The sequence below is a fragment of the Tenebrio molitor genome, chromosome 8, assembly GCF_963966145.1.
Source record: "Tenebrio molitor chromosome 8, icTenMoli1.1, whole genome shotgun sequence".
Taxonomy (NCBI): Eukaryota; Metazoa; Arthropoda; class Insecta; order Coleoptera; family Tenebrionidae; genus Tenebrio; species Tenebrio molitor.
This window is the reverse complement of record NC_091053.1, coordinates 16534545-16558405: the sequence shown is the minus strand read 5'-3', so window position 1 is coordinate 16558405 and position 23861 is coordinate 16534545. Positions and strand designations below refer to the sequence as shown.

Genomic DNA, 23861 nt, shown 5'->3' with positions numbered 1-23861 from the left:
ACATCTTCGCAATTTCTTTAATTTCCATATCTTTCTTCATTTTATTAAACAATATAAAAATAAATTAAAACACGGACTTTTGACCAGGGACCAATAACACCATTCCAAATCCAAAACAAAAACAAACGAGCACCTACAATCTACACTTGTAAACGAACACCGGTGCGTAGTCAAGAGTCAAGACTCGTTAGAGCTCGGCTACAGTTCGAGAGCCAACAGCGTTCGTTCCCGCGATGGTCATATGTACATGAATCGTGACGTCTGTAAACAAGGCAAGCCTCCGGCCGAAGTCATTTCTCGGGCACAAAACGATTTATTCCGAGAGCCTCGATGCTAGTTAGGCGCATTTCCATGCATTTTCGTCCGCTTAGCGGCGAACAGTGCTGCGCTAAATTAAACTCTGCCTCCGGCCGACAAAAGCAACAAATGCTAACCGCTAAAATCTTCTTGTAACTCATTTTTAAGAGAATAATTATCATTTATAAGCAAATATCTTCATAAATAATATGATTTAATATAATATTTAATTAAGTATTATATTTTTTATTTTCTTTTTATTTAATTTTATTTGGGGAGGCACTGCCTGCCTGCCACTGTAAATAACGTACCTATGTTGTAAAAGTGGTGTGTTTTAAACTAATTTCCAAGGTCTTCCAAGGCCCACTTTTAATTTTTACGTGTACTAACCTCTATAGCTATACAGAAGTGACTTAAAAAGAAAAAAACCACCAAAACACACCAATTATTTTTAAATATACAGGGTCGCTAGAGGTATGGATACAGCTAAATATTTTCAGAACGGTTTAGCAGAGCTCCTTGAAATTTGGCACACAGTTAGAAGTGTTTAAAATCTATCATCCGAGATTTTTTTCAATTTTTCAACATCATTTATTTTGAAGATACCAGGCTAACTTGATTTTTTTTTAAATGGCATGGGGGATCAAATTAAAAAAAAATTAAAAAGAGTATTTGTTTATGGTAACATTGCCCAACTATATGAAATTAATTTTAAATTTTCGACTTTTGATCAACTTTTACCGTCCAATACCCCTCTGTGCGCCGGGTTTCCACATGCAAATATCATTATTGGCGCCAGGAGTGTGCCAGTTTCACGGCGCCAATATGAATAAATGGCACCAATAAATGTTTGCACAGTTTAACAATCAATTGTCCACTCGTCGAGTATTCGACATGACGTCAACTGGTGCAATATTCGACATGACGTCAACCGCTATCCTTTGTACTACCACCATAGGAGTGCAAATTTTAGTTATCAGCAGCTCCTAATATTGCTGGCGCAACGACTAGTGGCGCCAGGTGAATTTTCGTGTCTAGACCCAGAACTCTAACGTTTTATGATAGGCAATACTAATAACAAGGAATTAATATTTGACACCTCCTAGTGAGAAAACGAGCACTTCGTCCAAGAGAGACTACTTGGACTCGTGTGCCCTTGAAGGTCTGTTTATTTACGTTCACTACCTGCTTCTTTGTTAAGCTATTATTGCCTGGTATCGCGACAAAAGCGCGCCGCAAAAAGAGCGCGCGACAAAAGAGCGTGCGACATAAGAGCGCGGCGACATAACAGCGCGGCGACATAAAAGCGCGGCGACATAAGAGCGCGACGACATAAGAGCGCGGCGACAAAAGAGCGTGACCACAAAAGAAGGTAAATACGGGTTGCCTTTGCCTTTGCCTTTCTTAAGGCAATAATTAATTTCCATATTGGAGGTTTTGAAGAAGTCAAACCTTGTGCAAATGAAAATTTTCCTTACCCTTTAGTTATACTAAGACTTGGCGCGACCTTGACGCGACCTTGAAACATAACAAGAGAGAAAAAAAAGGCATTTGCACAAGGTTTGAATGGTGGGACACGATCTAGGAGGACGCCCTGAGGCTGTCTAGCCAGAAAAAACGCGAAAATTCCAGTCTTGTCACAGTGTTTATTTGTCTCACGCTATTTTGTCGCGGCGCTCTTTTGTCGCTGCGCTCTTTTGTCGCTGCGTTCATATTGCGGCTCTCTTTTGTCGCGCGCTCATTTGTCGCGCGCTCAAATGTCGTAGACTCTTATTGCCTATCATAACACGTTAGAGTTCTGATTTCACTATACGTGAGCATCGAAACTGATGCCAGTCCTTGCTTGTGGAAACGTGGCATTATTTTGCAATGATTAGTGGCGCCAATTGAAATTTTATTAATTATTTCAGAGTTGATTTCCTGGCTACTACTTCATTTACTTTTACTATGTCATCTCAGTTGTTCACATTCTTCGATAAGTGAAGAATTTTTCGATGTCGTTGCATTTCTGAACGTGTTTATTATGAACACATCAGACATTTGCACCGGTGTTCTGATTCATCCACAGTACCTATGTTCTGACTGCTACACATTGCGTTCAAGGGTAAGTACCTAGATTGTTGATTTGAAGTGATTGAAAAATGACATAAAGTAACAAAAATCTTGACGATAACCTTAGCCGAAGACGTTAAAGTGCAGAGATTCTTGGATTTTAGCCGGTTTTTTTACCCCGATGCCGGTCTTGTCTTGAACATTCCAGGTACGCCTCGGCGATTCGCGGTGTATCTTTACTTCATTATTCATCGTTGCGTTGCTTAGAGACCCTTCTGGATGCATCCCCATTATTCTTAATGCGTTACAATACATACAGTACGTTTGCAAAGTTCGGAATAAATTCGATAAAATTGTTAGTATTAATTTTTAAGAAAAATCCTCGAAGAGATTAATTTTGTTTTTAAAAAGTGCATATTCTTCAGTTGTTCACTTATGTTGACAGTTTTTCGTCTCCTAATTATGACGTCATCAATATATTTTTTAAATGACATCCCCCACTTTTATTTTTTTTTTGTGATAGGCATTCTTATTAGCTAAACGACGAAGGAAAAAAATTCATACCTTACATGCTTGACAAAATATAAATGCTTACAAAATTTTCTTTGGATTTTTTCTAGAGCGGCAATATGTGTATCATAATACGGAGACCAAATTAAACAGCAATATTCAAGCTTACTACGTATAAAGGTGGTAAAAAGTAGCTTTAAGCAATCAATATTTTTAAATGCGCTAGTGTTTCTCTTCAAAAAACCTAACATAACATACTAAGGGCATTGCAATGATTTAATAATATATATCTACTAGATGGGATGTAGAGAAGGAGATACTGATATGAACATGCAAAAGAGATAGCTATAGTAAATCAGCTGTTGTAGGGAATGAAACGCGTTTTGGTGTGTCAGTCAATGTTATTGTGTGTTATTTTTTGGGGTTATTGTTTTCCAACTTCTACCTATAAACTATTCGTGTTTTTGTTAATTAAAAATTAGTTTTTAGATTATTGTTATACCGGGTGTCCACTCTCAAAGTCGAACATAGGCAATTAACACTGTGCATTCAGTTTATAGATATTATGCCATTATTTCGATACATCAATAATATTAAAGAATTTATTATAAATTCTTTGAAAAAATTACAATGCAGTTCCTACCTTAGTTAATAATAAATCTAAATAATTTGCTGAATTTAAATTTCCCTTTATTTCAAATGTTATTAAAAATCCCAGCCCAGATATGAATTTTTTGAGGATATCGAGTTCTAGTAGGAATATTTAACTCCAGGGTTTTCTTGAGCCCAATATCGCGTGTTTTGAACATTTGGTTCGTTATTTAGTGTAAAAGTAAAGTTGACTCAAGTTGCAAAAAACCACTTGTCATTTGCACACAGAATTTTATACAATCTATTAATTTTCCTAAAATATATCTATTTTGTTTAATTTGTTCATTCTGTTTTTGTAGCTGAAGACGATAAGCTGCACTGAGTTGATTTCGAATATCAACGTGACCCAAAGTAGCAAATTCAATCGAACAACAGAGATGTTTATGACTGACAGAGTGTTTTTTTATTTTTTCAGTTAAGTGTTTTAAATCTGTTACGCCGGTCTGTACCCATGCTGGGTCTAAATCACTGGACCCCATTAATAAACACACGAAACAAAATAGAGAATTACTCGTATCACAACCACACAACCAATCTGCATGTTTGTACATATTAGGATTAAAATTTCGAGAAACGGTTTTACCTTTAACCGAATACTGTTTTTGAATTTGTAATTTCGGAGGAGGTGGCCCCAACGGTTTAATGTTTACACGATCTTCAAAACGCAGTCCAACCCCGGCGGATTTAAGATTTTTAATCGACGCAACCGAATTCATTGTTGTAACTTACCTAACCTACACTTTACACTAATAACTAAATCACTTACTACAAGTGTCTATTTGATTGTCACTTTATGTCAGCACACGTGCACTCTAAATTAAAAATGCAAACATCCACATTTACATGAAGCAGGAAATTATTGCAACTGTATTTGCATTTGCAATAAAAACTAACGGTTAACGGACAAAATCATATGAATCGATGGTTGAGGGTGATTCGACAAGTGTCGTGGAAGTTCGAAATTGTTCTCGTTCATTAAATCTTTTCTAATTGACTCGGGCCGACCAGCTTCTGGCCCGAATGTGCATTGTTGACACATATTAAATATCACGTTAGTGGTTGTGTTTCAAGCGTATAGAAATGGCAAGGCAGACAGGGTTTCCACTGAGCTTGCCCGTCCACAAGAATTAAATGTATAAGGTGAGCGCATCGGCTCAAATTCGTTCAATTAAACTTTGAGGTGAATGCAAATATCTACATAGGAACATCGGTATACAATATCCAAACAAAACAATAATACATTTCTTTCAAAAAATTAATCATATTTGTTTCTCCCGTTTTTCCCATTTTGAATTGGGGGGGCAATGCCCGTGCGCCCTCCCTGCACCAGCCGCCACTGGGAATCAGCAAAAACGTTCAATACAATGTTAATTGCCTATGTTCGAGTTTGAGAATGCACAGGGGGTATATAGCAAAAGACAGAATTTTTTTAAGGCCCTTTTTCGCACTCATTTTAGTGTCAAAAACATACACTCACCGGCAGAAAAAGCGGAACACCATTATTATTTTAAAATCTATCGTCTCGGTGTGTGGTTGCTCTTTTTCGACCAGATCCAGGTCTTCTTGTGTACTGACCAGTCTCTTGAAACCTTCTAACAGCTCTGTGACCACTAGCAAGAGAATCCTCAATAGCATTAGCTGCATAACGGAAGCAACAACAGTCTTCAAACAAAGCTACTGCTCTGGCAATATTTACACCAGCTAGAGGCATTTTTTTACGTTCTGGACTTAAATTCGAAGTCAACAACAATAAAAAATTACAAAAGTTATAAAAATCTAACCAGGTTACTTGATTATTATAAAATTCTGAATTTTTTGCAATCATTGTCAAAGATGTTGCAAATAATTCGTTATAAAATCTATTTGTTTGCATGAAAATAACCTGATTAAATTTTGACGTTTTTTGTCGCAACGTTTTGCTTAAAGAAATATTTCTCGTAAATTTTCCTCCCAAAATTTTGTTACGTGGAAAATTTACTCGACATATTTCTAAGGAAAGCCTTTTGACAAAACCTCAAAATTTAATCGGTTATTTTCATGCACTTGGGATATTACTGTTGAATATACAGGGTCTCCCAGAACTGGCGGACCAAAATAACACGGTGAAATCATTATCTTCTGGCAATAATAGGAAAAATATTTAAAAAAAGTCCATCCTCATTGGATTTTAAAATAAGAACGTTTTTAATTGACCAACCGCGTGTAGATATAAAATTACCTTAAAAAATTATATTGGTAACTATCGAAACAAATTTGATTGTTGCAAAGACATTATAATTGAATATTATGTCATCCTACTTCCCTATACTTCTCTAATAAATAAGCGTGTCAAAAAAGCACCCCAGGTGTGAGCTTCAAAAGTTACTACTAGATGGCGCTGTATGTACGAGGGACCATGGCCTACTAAATCTGAACTGCGCTGCGCTTATTACGGCCGTAACAAACTAGCTGAATGATTGATTCGGCTAACCTCAAAAAATCTACCCTTAACTAGCGCCATCTCTTTAAAGATATTAAACTACAAATCAACTAAATTGCCACAATAATTTAAATTTCCTTGAATTTCATCAAGGTTGAAGTACTAACATGGGAAAATAGTGCGTCGCATGTGGAGAAAATAACAACAGTTATTTTCAAATTCCCAGCAACCTCCAAACCAAATCCAAAATTGATAAAATTATAAAAAAAAACTAAATGAAACATTTCACTGTAATACATGTTTCTTCTTTATTATCTACAGCAACTCCAGGACCCTTGTTACGATTAGTTTGGCTTCAAGACCGTGGGGTCTGTAAATTTGTGGGGCTTTTAAAAAACTTGGCTAATATTGCCACACAAGTTTTATCATATTTAATTCCAAAAAATCCTTGTCAACCACTGGTTACTACTTGGCATCCACATTTAATACAGAATTCCATATTTACCTGTGATAAACACAAAGATAAAATTTGTAAAGTTATTATCCAATTAGTAATGAAACCAATTTTAAACATTTGTTTATAAAAAAAAAAAAACAGATTACATAAAAACGAAATCCATTCAGAATAAACTCACAAGTAGGAAGGTTCTAAAATTATAAACTTACGAGAAAGGTATTGTCTTCCTGCAGATAGATAGTTTTACTTTTAATTTTTCTACTGTGCTCTATCCATTTTCAGATTTTGCATTTCCATTTTATATATAAATATTATGTTTCATAATTTGATTATTGTAATTATTAGGTATTCTTACGTTCATGAAACGTATTCGTGAAAATTTATTTCGCGTCAAAATGACAAAATAGAAAGTGTTAACCTAACAAAATAAACACGTTACGTGATTGTGATTGGATAATTTCAATTCAAATTACATTTTTCTTTTCTATTTCGCTAACAGATGGAGTTGGTTAAGGGTGAATTTTTTGAGGTTAGCGGAATCAATTGCTCCATTGAAAATCTGAGCTTTGTTACGGCCGTAATAAGCGCAGCGCAGTTCAGATTTAGTAGGCCATGGAGGGACCCAAAGCCAGTCGATTAATAAAGTACCGACACGATTTGACGTTTATATAAAAGGCAACCGTAACGATTTTTTTGCTACAAGAGGCGCTGATATCGCTATTGTGACTGGCTTTGGCATGGATTTGTTAGTAATATATTACTAATTATTACTAATAAATTACTAATTATTACTAATAAATCCATGGACTTTGGTGAACAAATGTCCACCAAAGCCAGTCAAAATAGCGATATCAGCGCCTCTTGTAGCGAAAATATCGTTACGGTTGCCTTTTATGTAAACGTCAAATCGTGTCGGTACTTTATTAATCGACTGGCTTTGGAGGGACCATGACCAACTTCATTAAACTATGTTATGGCCATCCCAAATGTCGAAAAAAAGTAAACCAAATGACAAGTCGATGATGGAGCAAGGTTGGTAGAACTGACCAATTTGTATAATAGGTTGCCTCGTTGAAAATTGGGGGGCGGGGGGGAAAGTAACTCGTGACGTAGAATCAACCCAGAAATTTTGGGTGTTCGAATAGAACCCAAGGTATATAAGCTCCGTGGAGTTTATTGTGTGGCTTTTTGGGCTTTATTCTACCGAGGGAACACCTAATGCATGATCGACAGACTCTGTCGAAAAAGTTTAGTACACTGTGACGTCACGAGTAACTTTTGCGGGGGGAAAAAATTCAAACTATTGCTTTAAATGGCAACGAGGCAACCTATTATACAAATTAGTCAGTTCTACCAACCTTGTGATGGAGATGAAGTGGCGATATCTAGTGAAATTTAGAATAACCACACATTTAAAAAGTTAAATATCAGGTTATGTTATATGCCATTTCATTGTCAAAAACTGTCAGTTTATACGTTTTCGTCGTCATAAAAGTATAAACTGACAGTTTTTGACAATGAAATGGCATATAACATAACCTGATATTTAACTTTTTAAATGTGTGGTTATTCTAAATTTCACTAGATATCGCCACTTCATTTCCATCACATGACCAACTTCATTAAACTATGTTAACGAATTTCTTTTCTAGTACCACAAATTTCCCGAAGAACCTCAAACCATTTAGCTCTAACTCCACTGTCGCTGGGAAATTCAAATAAAGGTTTTTCAGAAATGCCACAAATAATGCATTTAATGAGCATTTTCAGAGCTTTTTGATTGACAAAATTTCAAATTTGACGGCAATTTTACCTTGATGTCTAACAAACAGATGGCACCACTTCATCACTATCCATGACATACTTCATACGAAGCCCATTTTAATGGAATTGGAATGGCCATAACATAGTTTAATGAAGTTGGTCATGGAGGGACTCATAGATAAAATAAAGATAAATAGAATGCAAAGTCCCTTGATTTTTTTTTGAGCAGCAAATATGGCGTCATCTGTTGAGTTGTGGACGGTGCAATATTCCATAGCCTACTGGATGTTTTCCATTATTACTTTATTTTTATTATTTAATAATTTAAAAAAGATAATAAAAAACAGGTTTATTTTAATATATTTTATTTTCAACATCTTATACATTTCTACAGCGTAGGAAGTGCAAAAAATTCTCTTAATTTTGAATAAGCTCTCCTAGATTGTTTGTAAAACGCCAGTGCTAAGATTTTATTTTCCGTAGTGTATTTGCGCCCTTTTAGTTTAACGTCTCTTTTTTTCGATTTTGCCAAACAAAAATGTATTGCATCATCCCCCAAAACTTTACCTTTTAACTTCATTTCAAATTTTGAGAATAATTTCACACGGCATTTGATTTTTTCAACAGAAAACTGGTTACTTTCTTTTGAAGTTTGTATTTGGTTACCGGATATCTGGTAAGGAATTGTAAGAAGTCAGTTCGGGAATTCTTTTTTCGTAATTTCCATGAATAATAATCCTTGTTGGATCATCCTCATTTTCTAAAAAGTTTGAAGATGATTATTATAGAATTTTGATTCTAAATAGTTTTCACTTTACCCATTGGAATTTGTAAGCTAGGTATTGCCGTATTTTTCACTCTATTGTTCGTGTCGTAATCGGAAAGTCTGAAATGTGGATGCACAAACCGTATATCCATTGTAAACTTTCATTTGATCGATTTCGAAGAGATAAACATTGCCCATTCCTCGTAACCATTCCCGAAACCGCGCAGAATATTTTAAAGGATTGGGGAACATGTGGCGGGTGCTAGCACTTTTGAACACTACATAGCTTCATAGTATTACAGTTTTAGCCACGAACACGAATTGTCGTATTTAAATTTTTAGAAAAGACGTGATAACAATACTTCGTGACATGAAAGTAAATGAAATGAATTGAGACAACTTTGATTTCAAAAGTTTAAATCTTCCTTCCAAATTTGCGCCATCTCTTGGCTTGTGGACGGTGCGATAAACCATTACCATGGATTCTGTTGCACAAAATTGATTGGCCTCTTTTCATTCTATTTGTCTTTATTTTATCTATGGAGGGACTGTCATTTATGAGTTTTGAATAAGGATATATCCATATTTATAGATTTTATATTGCCATAAAGCACACACTTTTTCATTTTTAGCAAAAATCAAAATTGTCTAATATTTGAAACTTTAAAATTTAACGTACAAAGTTCAACAGTGACAGTCCCCGAAACAGACACTGCCATCTAGCGAATTTTTATGAACTATTTTGCGGGCTCCAGCTGGTCCCAAATTTGGCTCTCAAAATGGCGGTGAGTGGGTATACCAGTCTTCTTTCTATCATGGTCATAATAAATTATTTCTGACAATTCTGACAAGTCATTAAAAATGCGTAATGTTTACCGCTTCAGAATATTTTGATATGCTTGTCTTGTATGGACAGTGTGACGAGAGTGCCACAGTTGCTCCTCAGGAGTACGCAGTTCGTTTTCCCAATAGGGAACATCCTAGCAGAAATACTATAACCTGAAAAATACTATAACATAAAAACGTCCGTCATTGCACAAACAATGCGGATACCCAACAATGCATATGCATCATTTGAAATGTATCCATAGTTACAAATAAAGCAGGAAAACTAATTAATTGGTAACTTAACATCAACAACAGGATTGGTCAGTTCGAATACAAAAATGAGAGGTGATCTCTTGTTAACATGTGTTTCTAAACTAAAAACTAAAATTCCTTTCCACCCCAACACAGTGTAATATAAACAAAGCTAGATGATAATGCGGGGTTAGGCGGGTGCGTCCTATTGGATTCCCACGTTATCATGACGCCAACCACTTCAAGCAGGTGCCCTCCCGAGCCAAGTATTCCGAGGGGTAAGCGGGCGAGTCGTACCTATTGGATTCCCGCAGCTCCTTATCAGCGTTTGGATGTTGTCAGAGCCCGATTTTCCTTACACTTGATTACATACATCCATTCACCTGTGTTTTTTTTTTTAACTAAACGTAAGGACTAAGTATCGGCAATGTTCGGAGTTAAATATAATATATGTATAAATAAAATGACCGGTATACACTCTAGTGGTTGGGCCGCCCAACAGCTGGAGTAATAAACTGGCGTGATCTTCACGTGATTTTCGAGGGATGGTTTCCTATTGGGTAAAGGGCGCGCGTTAAAAATATGGTACAGCTCAATGCACGCAGCACGCAGCTGAAATTTTCAAGCTTCCACAGTCTCGTTGCAAAGCGCCTTGCTGTCTCGTATGCTTCGTGCTCTTGTGTTTTCGGTGTTTGATTTAAATTTAGTGATTAAATTTTAATCATAAGTCAGTCTTTTTCAAGACTTTGTTTACAATTAAATAGGAAGTGGCACAAAACTAAAATTTAGCGAAGCTGTGTAAATCAGGCTTTTCATGACGTCGCTACGAACTATCATGTGAACATTTCGTGATCACTCCAGTTGTTGGCCGGCCCAAGTTATAAAATAAAATTCAAGTTTCTAGAATGTGGGTTGCATACTCTGTAAATATTGAATCTATCATGACAGCTGTTATAAGATTCAAATGGCGGCGAAACGGTCGCGGCGAAACGTCCCCGTGGCGAAAGGGCTGGCGGCGAAACGTCCCATCCCCCCAGTGGGTAGCGGTGTAACTCAAGGTTCCAATCTGGGTCCCATCTTATTCAACATTTTCGTTAATGATGTAGTACAATATGTTAATAGTGTTGTATTTCTATATGCAGACGATTTAAAAATCGTTAAGTACATTCGGACCCGGAGTGACTGTGAAGATAGTTTAAATAATTTCATCCACTATTGTGATACTAATCAATTAAAAGTTAATGTCAACGAATGCCACTTATTTATGAGGTTTAGTCGTAAGGCTAAACATATTGTTGGATCTCGTCTTACTCTCTGGACTCGTGTCAGGTGGTTCTGGAGAAGCTCAAAGGGGGTTGTCAGCAAACAAATACTGAAGTAATTGAATATGTGTATTTCACAATAAAGGTAGATAAATATAACAGAAATCGAACTGGTCTCGTTGAGCGCTGCTTGAGGAAGAGACCGCGGTCAGATCTTGCACCGTCCAGCTGCGGTTCTCCCTCCTACAAGGGTAGGGGTGGTTCGCCCTGTGCCGCAAACACATACCACCCGCACTACTCCTACTAGCTAACACAGTTGCCTAACCTACGTTTCTTAAAGCTAACAATATTGAATTTAATTATTCCATATCAAATGTACAACTTGATAAAAAATCTTAAACTCGGGACTCAGGTGTAATCTTAGACTTAACCTTATCATTTATTCCACATATCACCTCTATTTGTAACAATGCCCCAATGATATAATAGTACTACGTTCTAGATAGAGCGTTGGTGGGGTCTGCTGTACGCAAGATTGATATAGACATGTGAGAAAGAGGGAAAGAGCGGATGAATAGTAAGTTAGATAAAGAAGAGTAGCATAAAGACTACGTGACATAGGGCAGGTTTGCATTTAAAAGCATTGGAATGTATGGAATTTTATTAATTTTTTTAGAGGCACGTAAATCATGACAGAAATAAATCATTTTTCATTATACTTGAATCATAATCTACATAACCTTGAGCATTAGCATTGGCTATTTTATTAGCAATTTCGCATAAAAACACATTATTTGCTTAAAAACCTTCTTTTCTTCTGACACATAGATAGGTATTTACCCGGCTAAATTTTGACGTTTAAAATTTAACCGATATAAAAGCCATAAAAACCATAGCAACTACGGCTTTTTATATGTATGAAGGAAATAATCAACGGAAGAAAAAATACACATAATGCATTTATTTTATATTATGTCAATCAGAGCACTGAATCATCTTTTTAATAACAGAAATGGGAGTTTCAAATTAAGCAAAAAGTGTTATTCCTCTGAAGTTTTTGCGTAAAATCAAAAATATTTTTTTCTCTCTTGTAAGTAAACTCAATCCGGGGACATACTGTATATCTGACCCTGAAAGCCCGCCCAATAAAACTATAATATTCACCAAATAAAGAGAGCGGCAGTGTGTAGTTTGACAAGAATTATGAAGAAAACAAAAATGACTCTTATCGTAAAGTATTTTTAGGGTAAAATTACAATGTAACGGTCGGTACCACCATCTTCATCTGGTGTCCCTTGGGTGAAAAATTGAATATATCTACACGAGTCACGTCACACCAGGGGGTTTTCCAGGTTAATTGCACCCTGTTTATAAAAACTTTGTACATAGCTAATAGAGACCAATGTAGTAACACGCAGACCAATAATTTCATTTCAACCAACACGTCTTTTAATCGACCAGGTGAGAAAAATATGGTGCTCAACCTCATATTATACATAACAAATTTTCGGTGTGTCCGAGTTGGGCCCGCGCGTTAAAGCCCTGTAATCCGATGTCCGAGTTGGGCGGTTGGGCCCATAGGTTGGGCCCGGCCAAGAATAGTAAACAGTAACAGGATTGCTGGATCGCCTGAATCTGCTGCGTTTAAATTAAATCGATTTGAAAAAATGCTATTTTTGTTGAATATTTTATAATAAAATTATGTACAGGGTTATTTTAAATGATTGTAGTCGAAGTAGGCCATGCCCATGTTATTACATTTTTGCCGCTTGCATGTGAACTGTCAGTTTTGTCGCTGTCACTAATTTTTTAGGTGAAAAGTGCGGTGATGAGATTTTTCTTTATTTTTGTAAAATTAACAATTGAATCCAGAAAGATTGAGTTGTTTTGCAATCAATTTTAAAAATATTGAGTTGTTTTGCACCCAATTTAACTCCCGTGTGTGAACGGTGTGTACTCACTTATTCACATCATTTTGATGTTTTTTTATGTAGAGCGGCAACCATAAATTTTACATTCAGTTTTCACGCCTACTTCGACTACAATCATTAAGAATAACCCTGTATAATATTTACGTATACAAGAATATAAAAAAGTTGCGGAGGACTAGAAAGAAATAGGTAGGTATTGAAAATTTTATTCTTCACTATGTTTAATTAATAATTTTATGTAATTTTCTAATTTTTTTTCTTCTACCGATGTCGTCCTGTGGAATTTTTCTTTTCATGCCCCTTGTAAATTTGGATTTTAAATTTCTGAAATTCATCGTAATTACATATTAAGCTTCGCTTGCAAAAATCTTTAATTAATTGGAATGGTAGAGTCGTTTCTGTTTTGAAATGTTAGCAAACCGGTCGAGGACTGCAGTGACGTCACAAGTGTTCGAGACGTTGGCGAACGCATGTCTTATGGCATCTAGCAGTCCTGTTAGGTATACTGTTCTTGGGGCCCGGCTACCTGTAATAATCCTCCGTCGCGCCGTCTTGACGGCATCGCCGCATCGGAGTTCAGTAAATACCTACCTACCTACCTTGAGCAGCATAACGAAATCAATCCAGGATATTGAATTATTCGCTTCAAGTTGAGTTTTTGGGAGAGGAAGTTGGACAGACCTTCTGGCTTGCCACAGATTCTTCAGCGCACGATCCACGTCATAAGTGAAAATCTGATCCAAAAAACCATTTTGTCGCAATTCTTGACGCAATAGTTTTGCAGGTTTGTGTGTTAAATTGTCTAGAGCTTTTCTTTTGACGCCATTACTCAGTGCTTGCCTCTCTATATTTTCTTCTTCCGGGTGATTATGAATAAGATCAGTGCTGATCACATTCGTTGGTTCGGAACCGAAGGTTTACACTTTTGCAAGGCAGTACGGAATTTAATCGTCGTTTAACTTCCTTGCCACACAAAACTTAAAATTATTCACTACAAGCAACTGTTTTCCTTCTTCACTCAAAATTGATTTTACTTCCATTTCTGAGACTAGGTATACTCAATTTCATATAAATGTGCATCTAAGCAAGCCATGAAAATCTGATTTTCCGTTGGTAGTAAAGCTAAAGCTAGTGACTTTGACTTTCAAAGTTGCTTGCTCTGCGCGAACCCGATTTGACTAATTTTTCAGTTTTTGTCCATTTTAACATTGCTCATTTCAAAAGCAATGTTACATCTTTTTACTGATTAAATTAAAGTAGTTCTTATTTGTTTTTGTCTTTGTATTTTTACCAAGGAAAGATTTATTGGACATGACCTTCATAAATGTGACTTTTGTAATGTAACTAAATTAAAGGTGCTTTTACAAATGCACAGCTCACTTGATGAACATTTATATGAAATCAATTATAGGTATTTACAGATTCACTAGCAAATATTCAAATGGAACTAAAATTAAGATTCATTTTTATAATTAGTTGTTGGCCGGATGGCCCTATTCCTTATCGAATTAGGCGGTGCCCGGATTGGGGATACTTGGGGGCCGATAAATTTGAGCGTGGATTATCTCCGGTACCGGGCCCAACTCGGATACGCCCCAAATTTTAAATCGTAATGTCGTTTCCAAAGAATCAACGTAATGAGAGTCATTTATAATCTATTTTTAATACCCCCCTCGTTAAAATTCCATTTAAAAAAATCTTAAGGGCGAGGTTAGGTACCTGTTGGATTTGGTAAAGACAAAATTGGATAAGGATTGATTATTTTACTATAGGCAGGTTAAGCAGGTACACAATAACAAATTTTCAGAATATAAAAATACAGGGTTATTCTAAATGATTGTAGTCCAAGTAGGCCATTCCCATGTTATTACATTTTTGCCGCTTTCATGTGAACTGTCAGTTTTGTCGCTGTCACTGTCAGTTTTTAGGTGAAAAGTGCGGTGATGAGATCTTTATTTATTTTTGTTAAATTAACGATTGAATCCAGAAATAATGAGTTGTTTTGCAATCAATTTTAAAAATATTGAGTTGTTTTGCGCCCAATTTAGCTCCCATGTAGGTATGAACGGTGGATACTTATTCACATCATTTTGATGTTTTTTTTATGTGGAGCGGCAACCATAAATTTTACATTCAGTTTTCACGCCTACTTCGACTACAATCATTTAGAATAACCCTGTATAATGTTAACGTTCAGGTATCATTAACCGCCTGGGGCGTTGCGACGCAATTAATCCATTAATAAATAAATGACACTGACAAGAAATATAACTATAACAGGTGGCTAAAAAAAGATCAGCAGCGGAACAGCCGCGGCGAACTGGCCCAGCGGCGAAACGGCTGGCGGCGAATCGGCCGCGGCGAAACGGCCGCGGCGAAACGTCATAGACCCCTTACTGGATGTAATGCAGAATGATAACCATTATATGCCACAAATTGATATCGATTACAGAGAAACGATTTAAAAAAAGACACAATGTCATTGCACAAACCAAACCTACTGAGCTTTTGGAGTAGCTACTCATGATTGACAACAAATAAAATGCCTTCGATAAGTCAGTGTATGTCACATCAATTTGTTCTCCATTATCTAAACCATTGAAAATATATTGCGTAAATTCTAACAAATTTGTACAAGTTGATTTACCTTTAACAAAACCAAATAACAACTTACATTACAATTTCTGTCTCGTACCTAATTACATTGTACTGTGTACCGTATGTTCTGTAAATACACATATTTATATAAATACCATCCAGGATAGTTTTGAAAAAAAAAAATGTGTGTGTAAATAAAAATCTACTTAATAAACGCAAAATTCTTCTAAACATAAATTATGTCTGCTCGCTTTCATCGTTTTTTTTTTTAATTGCCTCAGTAAAGACCAATTTAAATTAGATGTTGAAGTTAAAGTTATTTTTTCACCATTACAAAAATTAAATGCATATGAATATTTACAAAACTACGACAATAATTGACAAAGCTGTTCCTAGGCTCCTGTGGCAAGTGTTTATTAAATAATAAATACATTTACGATGTATTTGAGAAATATTTTTAAACGAATTCGAAGAAATCAGTCGGCCAAGGAAGGGTCGGCCAGTGACGTATTTGCCGAGTGCAACACAGTGCGGTTTTGACTTTTGACTTTTGAAACGATGAATACCCTAGATAAAGAAGAGAATAGATTGGCCACTTTCTCAGGTTCAACTGGTAACAAGTTTCAGCGCCATCTATAGTGGCCGAAAAAAAGTTTTACCGAGAGTCGGTAAAAAGTTGATTGGAGCCCTGTAATCGTGCTAAGGCGGCAAAATTGAATCCTGTACTACGCACTGGTTCCAAAAAAATTTTAGGGTGATAATCCAAAACAAGGTCAAATAAAATGTTACAATATTTATTATAAAACAAGTAAGAATACAAAAATTGATATACGAGCAAAGCGAATGCATAAAACAAGGCGTTTCTACAAACACACATACGAGAGTAGACAATTAATTGACAAATATTTAAAACCAAATTTACATTACGAAATATGTCATTTCCCGTTTTTTCAAATTCACCTACATTTTGAATAATAATAATAATAAATACTTACACATTTATACACTATTTTTAACAAATATACAGGAGAACGAAACAACAACAATTGACCATTTCTATCTCAACAATTAATGACACAGATTATGTACTTCGGAAAAGGTACTTCAATTTACTTTTTTTGTTATAATTTTCAGATTGTAGTGCAAGTATAATAAAAAAATAGCGTATAATACACGTTTTAAGGGTCTTTAAAGCACTTGCTTAAAGGCTGCCTTATAAACAATATTGTAAAACAATACTCGTAAAAAAATAAAATAAATACAAATTTCAATATTTTTTTCAAAGATAATTGAATTCATCTCTTACTTTGAGTGGGAGTGGTAAAAAAAGAACTCTTCACCATCTTGGTCTGTGGTAAGTAAAGAGCGATCAAATTAATTTGTAATCGAGTCATCCATGGATTTGAATCTGTATGTCTTTTAGATTGATATGCCCAGATCTAACCTGTGTTTTAAACTGTGGTTTTTGTTCAAGAAAACACATACGATTTCGGATTCATAGATAACTCGATTACAAATTAATTTATATTTATATTCTTCCTGAGGGTGACCGAAGCAGTCTTCTTGTCTTGGAAGATTCCTTAAAGCCTGAGAAACAAACATATTATAAATAATTAAATATAAATTTTGATTTTTCGGAAACATTGATTGATTATTATCAAAGTTTAAAAATTTAATTTTTACAGCCTACCTGCGATTTGGAATATTTTCACATCCGGGTACACAACACGGCTTCATTTTTTTTTACAAATTGTCCAAAAGTACTTAAAAATTGAACACAAAAACACAAAATCTACTTGTATTTTTCCATTATCCACTAAATTGCGTCATGCGTCGCAACATTTTTCTGGGAATTACTAGGAAAGTGAATGCGATTGAGGATTTAACCATGATGACCAACCATAGGAATTACTAAATTGTGTTGGTAGTAGCAAATTTTTTAATTTTTTTCTGATCTGAGCGCCATCTGTAGTGGCCGAAAAATATTAAACTTGATTCAAGGTCGTCTAATAGAGTGCCTTACCCCTGGAATACATTCAGAAATACGTCCAGCTGTCTCGTCTCACCAATCTTAAATAATGTTGTTGTAACCATATTGTATCTAATACTCCTATATGGAGCATTCCCTATTTTATTGCATGGACGGTTCGTGGACAGAGCAAGGGAGACAGACATATTGATGTCTGCATAAGTTGCATCTTACGGATTCTTTGGTTCAAATGCGCAAGCGCAACTTCACGGTGCCAAAATTCACACAATGAAATAAGTAATTAATTTTGAAATACCAAAAGGAAAAGTTTGATACAAGATTAATTTTTAAATGAAAAATTCTACCAGTTAAGCGTTTTACATTTATTTAAGGGAAATTTTTAATTATATGACGTCTCATTTTGTTCAACATATGTATTACATATTTTGTTTAACATACTTTTGCAATAGTTGTAATAGTTCGTCAGTCTTGAAATTGGACATTTGAACTAAAAAAACCCGAGCCGGTTCAGACAAAATCATCATCAAAAACTTTTGATGTTATTCTTTTTAACACGCAGATAAAATGAGTCTTGAAACTGAACATTGCAGCAAACGATCTCCGATGTGTCAATTAGCACATTATTATTGTTTTATGAGGATTAAAAGTGGCATTTTTTTGATGAGCAAAATTTGTCGAGGGGATGCAAAAGTAACAAGTCAAAAAAATGCCAGTGGAGACAGGAAACTCCCTAGCTTTAGGTTGGCGGCACTTCGGTGCATGCGCATTTTCACGAAGTGGCACGAAAGGATAGAACCTATCTTCGTCTTCCTTCCTCTGTCCACAAATTGAAAGCAAATGCTCCATATAGGAGTATTAGATATATGGTTGTAACTTGTAACGGATAGCTTAGCTCGTTTCACACAACCCCGGCAAAAGTTAATTTGGCCGATGACCGCTGCAGCCTGCAGCGCTGCTAGACTGAGTTTGCCAGAAGGAGTTTGCGTTTGCGTAGTTTAATTCCTTAATTTCAAATGCTCGTCTGCTCCTAACCGTTTAATGTATCGTCTTTTGTTTCTGTTTTGTGTGTTTAATCTGTTATTAATTATTATAGTATTATTTAAATTGTGAGTGCAAGTGGTAAGTAGGTAAAGACACCGACAATGGTAAATGTATAAAAGATGTAGTGAGTACCAATGCCGATTTGGTTAACTATTTATTGGTAAATAAATTTCATACATTGTCTTATGATGACAAAATATTTGTGAAGAAATTGCCAGTTCCACAACCCTCAATGGTTGATTTAATACAATCGAAAAGTGGTCATAATCGCGCGTTTTCTAAAACTCTGTACCAGAAACATATATGGTTAGCGGGCAGCCAGGTTCGTAATAAATTGTTTTGCTGGTATTGTGTACTCTTTTCGGTAAATAAAAATCCTTACAATTCGGTAGGGTACGACAATTTAAAAGAAATTCATCGATCGCGCTTTAGTTAAACACGAAATATCTAAAGAACATACACATTCGGCAATAAAATTTAAATTGTTCGGTAAACAAAATACATATTGTAAATGCAATTGACAGCGGTCATAAAGAATATATTAAAAAATACAATGAAAAGGTCCGGGAAAATCCAGAAATGGTTAAACGTTTAATAAATATGACAATTTTTTTGTCTGCACAAGAATTGCCATTCCGGGGTAATGATGAATCAGGACATTCAGATAATCAAGGTAATTTTAAAGAATTAGCCAAATTTGCCGCTACTTTAGATGAAAATTTTAATAAATCCATAGATCATTCTTTATCCCCTGTTTTTACTGGGCTATCAAAACGACTTAATCGACTCGGTAACAAGAATTCTAATGAAAACCATTTATGATGAAATTAATAGCGCCGTATGTTTTTCGTGGCAAATAGACGAGACTACAGATATCACATGTTTTTCACAGATGTCTGTTATTTTTCGTTTTGTTAGCAACGGTAATAGTTATTTATGTGACGAGCTTAGTAAATTAATCTTTACGGGCGCGCTGGCACTTGTTGGACGAGTGACGTAAGGAACGAGTCTCCATAAGCCAGTAAGCCCAGTAAAGATTAATTGCTAAGCGAGGTGCATACAAACTTTTATTTCCACCTTCAGCCTTTAAATTTCGTTTTTTAATTGTTATTTATGTTTATAAAAATGTTGTAATGAAAGGCGGTGGGGCAATTATACCTACGTCGTCATGGTGTTAAGATAAACAACAAAAATACTGTCAGAAGTTTTGTGAAATTTGTGCAAAAAGAAAGTAAAGAAAGAATGGCTTTAATGCCCGATGAAGACTTTGAAGGCGATTTTATTGAAATGCAAGAAAATAACCACGGAATGTGGTTATGGTGGGACACGATCAGGAGGACGCCCTGAGGGTGTCTAGCCAGAAAAAACGCGAAAAACGCATCCACGCAGACGCGAAGCTCCGCAAGATTGGTGTACGTAGACGCTTGTCTCCGCAGAGCTACCCCGGCCGTGTGGCGTCCCACCACAGCCGAAAAAAGGGACTGGCGCTCGAGGCATACCGCGACCGACCGGCGTCAAATCGCATCCCGTGACGTCACCACCGGAAGTGAACGTCACAAACATATTCAGATAAAATTGGTCAACCTTGGTGTTGAGGCCCCTTACATTTTGAACAGTAATAGAGAAGTCTAATGAGCCAACTGGCTGCTGGATGGTTTGGCGTTTTTTTTTTCAGAATTTTCGGGATACCTTTTTTATATTTCAGCTTTATATTTCACCATTGGCAACACGATTTCTGAATTCTTTACGAATGTTATAGCAATGATTACGTTGTCTGGACGTGAGATCCCGATTTAGATATACAGAGCAAGTCACATAAGGTTTATTTCTGAATTTATTTTGTACGCAACCAAAAATACTGATGACGCTGACTCATTGATACCGTTTATAATGTGATTTAATTTAGTAATCAACGTAGGTATGTAATTTGACTAAAAATGTCAAAATGACGTTTTCCTGTTCTGAATAATGAAATCAAAAATTAAATTCAACTGTCATTTTGACATTTTTAGCCAAATTACATACCTATAGTGAAATTTTTTAAATAAACAATTGTCAGTGTCAAAATGAAGTAAAAAACCATACTGTACCACCCTAAAATTTGGACATATGGACCAGCTGTATAACAATTTGACACCAAATCATGGTTAAGGTTATGTTCACTTCACTTCCCGTACCTTTCTTCCGTGAATTCATTTTCAAAACAAATTTAATGAGAAATCAGGAGAAACCTTTTCGAATTTGAAATAAACTCCTGCTCGTTAGGGCGCAGGCTCAGTTAAATAAAAAAATGTTGACACTCAATGTGACCAATCGTATTATCATGAAAATCACAGTTTGGCTCATACCAACAAGACAACGTTTTGACAATTGTTTATTAAAAAAATTCAACTATACGTTGATTACTAAATTAAAACACATTATAAACGGTATCAAGTGGTCAGCGTAATTAGTATTTTTGGTTGCGTACAAAATAAATTCAGAAATAAACCTTACGTGACTTGCCCTGTATGTTATTCTGTACCTTGTAAGACCTCAGGACTGTGAGCATTTCATCTGCTGAGTTTAGCTTGATTTTGATTGGACGCACACGATTAACATCCCATTGACCAAGACGCCTACAATTCAAAATACTGGCATTCGGGTTGGCCTTCAGAATGATTTGGGAGCATTTTTGACGATCTTCATTAGAACGATCACTACTTAAATCAAGGGAAGACTGCGGTAAATTATATAACGGGTGTTTTTTTAAATTTGGCGTCGAAGTAGGCGTTGAAGTGTCGATTGTGAATGCACTATACGGGTTACGGATCACGGATCAGCTGTTTAAATCTTACGCTTTTACACGAGTGGTGCGTTCTCAATCGAATCTCCAACGCCTACTTCGACGCCAAATTAAAAAAAACACTCTTTACATACAATAATATTGGATGCTTTTTCTTGACGCTCCTCAAGTTCACTGATAATTTCTTCAATCGATGGCGGCTGCTTATCAGCGGGTATAACAGTAGAATATATCTTTTTTAAACTGGTAATTTCTTCGGATAATGATTGAATTTGAGTTTTGAAACTTCGAATCATCCCCACGATATCGCAGTTTTCACAATAAAATAAAGAAATGATGGCATTACTGTATGTTCAGACTACTGACAGACTGACACTGAACCGAGGCCTCCGTGAATATACAGGCCGCGACCAACAAATAGTGACGTCACGAATTCGGGCTAACTTCTGTGTAACTTATAATACCCAATATAAAGACAATTATGTATTTATTTCAATGAGAAAAACTGAATATTGTTTGAAGAAAAATACTTATTATGATAAAAAAAAAACAATAAATAGGGCTTTCCACATCACCTGAGAGGTACCCAATAGAGGCGTTGACTCTTGTGGAGGCCTCGCCAGTAGCCCTATCTCCATGTGTTTTATACGTTTAACTCTTAAATTTAAGTAATTTCCTTTTTGATGGATCCTTATTTTGGGTGCTAATTTGGTCGTTGATTAATTTTGAATAATTATTAAGAAATATATTGGCAAGGATATGACTACATATTTTTTTATCAATATCGACTTCAATGTTTTGTTACATAAAATACATTTGTCATTAATTTCTTCTACATATTTTTCCAATTTTAACATTGTCAACTCCCGTAAAATGATCCTTTGTTTACCGCTTCTTAGAAATTCAGTTTCATATTTATCAGAAATAAGCTCACTAAATACCTATCTGATGTGCCTTAATAAAAGTTTCAAAGAATAATTTAGGGGGTTGTTTTTTAGAGCATCTCTTGTTAAATTTTTTAAATATTCACCAACATTTGCAGAGTCATTTTCACCATAGTTGGTAAAATTTATAACAAAATCTGAATTGGTGGTAATGTATGTTAAAAAATTTTTACAACCGTTAACAAATTTAATTAGTGAATGTGCACAGTATGCGGCAATATAGAACAAACATGACAATATAGCAGAATTTGGGGATGTATCAAATGAATTCTTTTATATATCTGAAAAGAAAGAGATGTTTTCAGATAACCGAAAAAGACCATTATCATTTTTATTTCTGTCATCCATTCAAAAGTCTTTTAAAGAAAATGTTCCAAATTTCGCGGACTTTAAGAAAGCTTAAAAGTTTTAATTATTGTTGGTCTTTTTCTTGCCACCTCTAATAGGGATCCATCGTTTCTTGTCATTTTATCGACTCTTAGAACCGATGATTGCGAAATGTTTGACACAGACTGCTGAATGTTTTGTTGGATTAAATGACTCCCTATGAATGCATTTAATCCATCTTTTTTTTATTTCTTCATCTTTTGGAAAAGAAAAGACGGTCATGTACATATTAGTACTGTCGTAATTGCTTGAACAATCAATTTCAGGCATATTTAATGAAAGGAAAAAGACTCATCCAGGTATATATTTAGTCAAATTTTTAGCGCTTTTGACAAAATGATGTTTATTATTACATATATCCTAAAGGGCACCAACCAAGTTTATTTTATACCTAACTAATAATATATACAGTGAGTTTTTTTTAAGACTGGCCACAGGGTTTTACATGCTAATTTTTCAACCCCCTGTTAACTTTTGTTCCGATAAAAATATTCAAACCATTTTTGGAACAAAGTTGGAAGATTTTTTAAACTATCGGATAGATTACGATTTAATATCCCAAACTGTCGAAAAAGTTGTGAAAATAGTTATTTATGATGTAAGTGTTACAAGTGGGATTTTATTTTGTAAGTGGGGTAGATTGGGAAACGAGCGCAGCGAGTTGACCAACCCCACGAACAAAATAAAATCACTTTTAACACGTCCATCATACATCTATTTTTTATACAACTGGTTTGCATTGCATTAAAAAACGCAGTCGTATTTTTGATGTTTATTTTAATTTCTGCGGCAAAAATCAGGTAGTTAGTCTTGTATTGACATTTGTTTATTAGAAACGTCAAAAAAATTTTCATTACGTTTTGTAAAACACTTTCAATTTCACATTACTGCATTCGTAAACATGGAATGCAAAGAAAACGACGTTAA

At 35.3% G+C, this 23861-nt stretch overlaps 1 long non-coding RNA gene across 1 annotated transcript in view; it reads left to right on the top strand.

Annotated features, from left to right (window-relative positions):
• Positions 1-23861, top strand: part of LOC138136831 (uncharacterized) — a 125634-nt gene that overhangs the window by 1841 nt on the left and 99932 nt on the right. Inside the window, exon 2 of the long non-coding RNA XR_011161448.1 lies at positions 2208-2401. This is a non-coding gene — a long non-coding RNA (uncharacterized lncRNA). The remainder of the gene's footprint in view (positions 1-2207; positions 2402-23861) is intronic.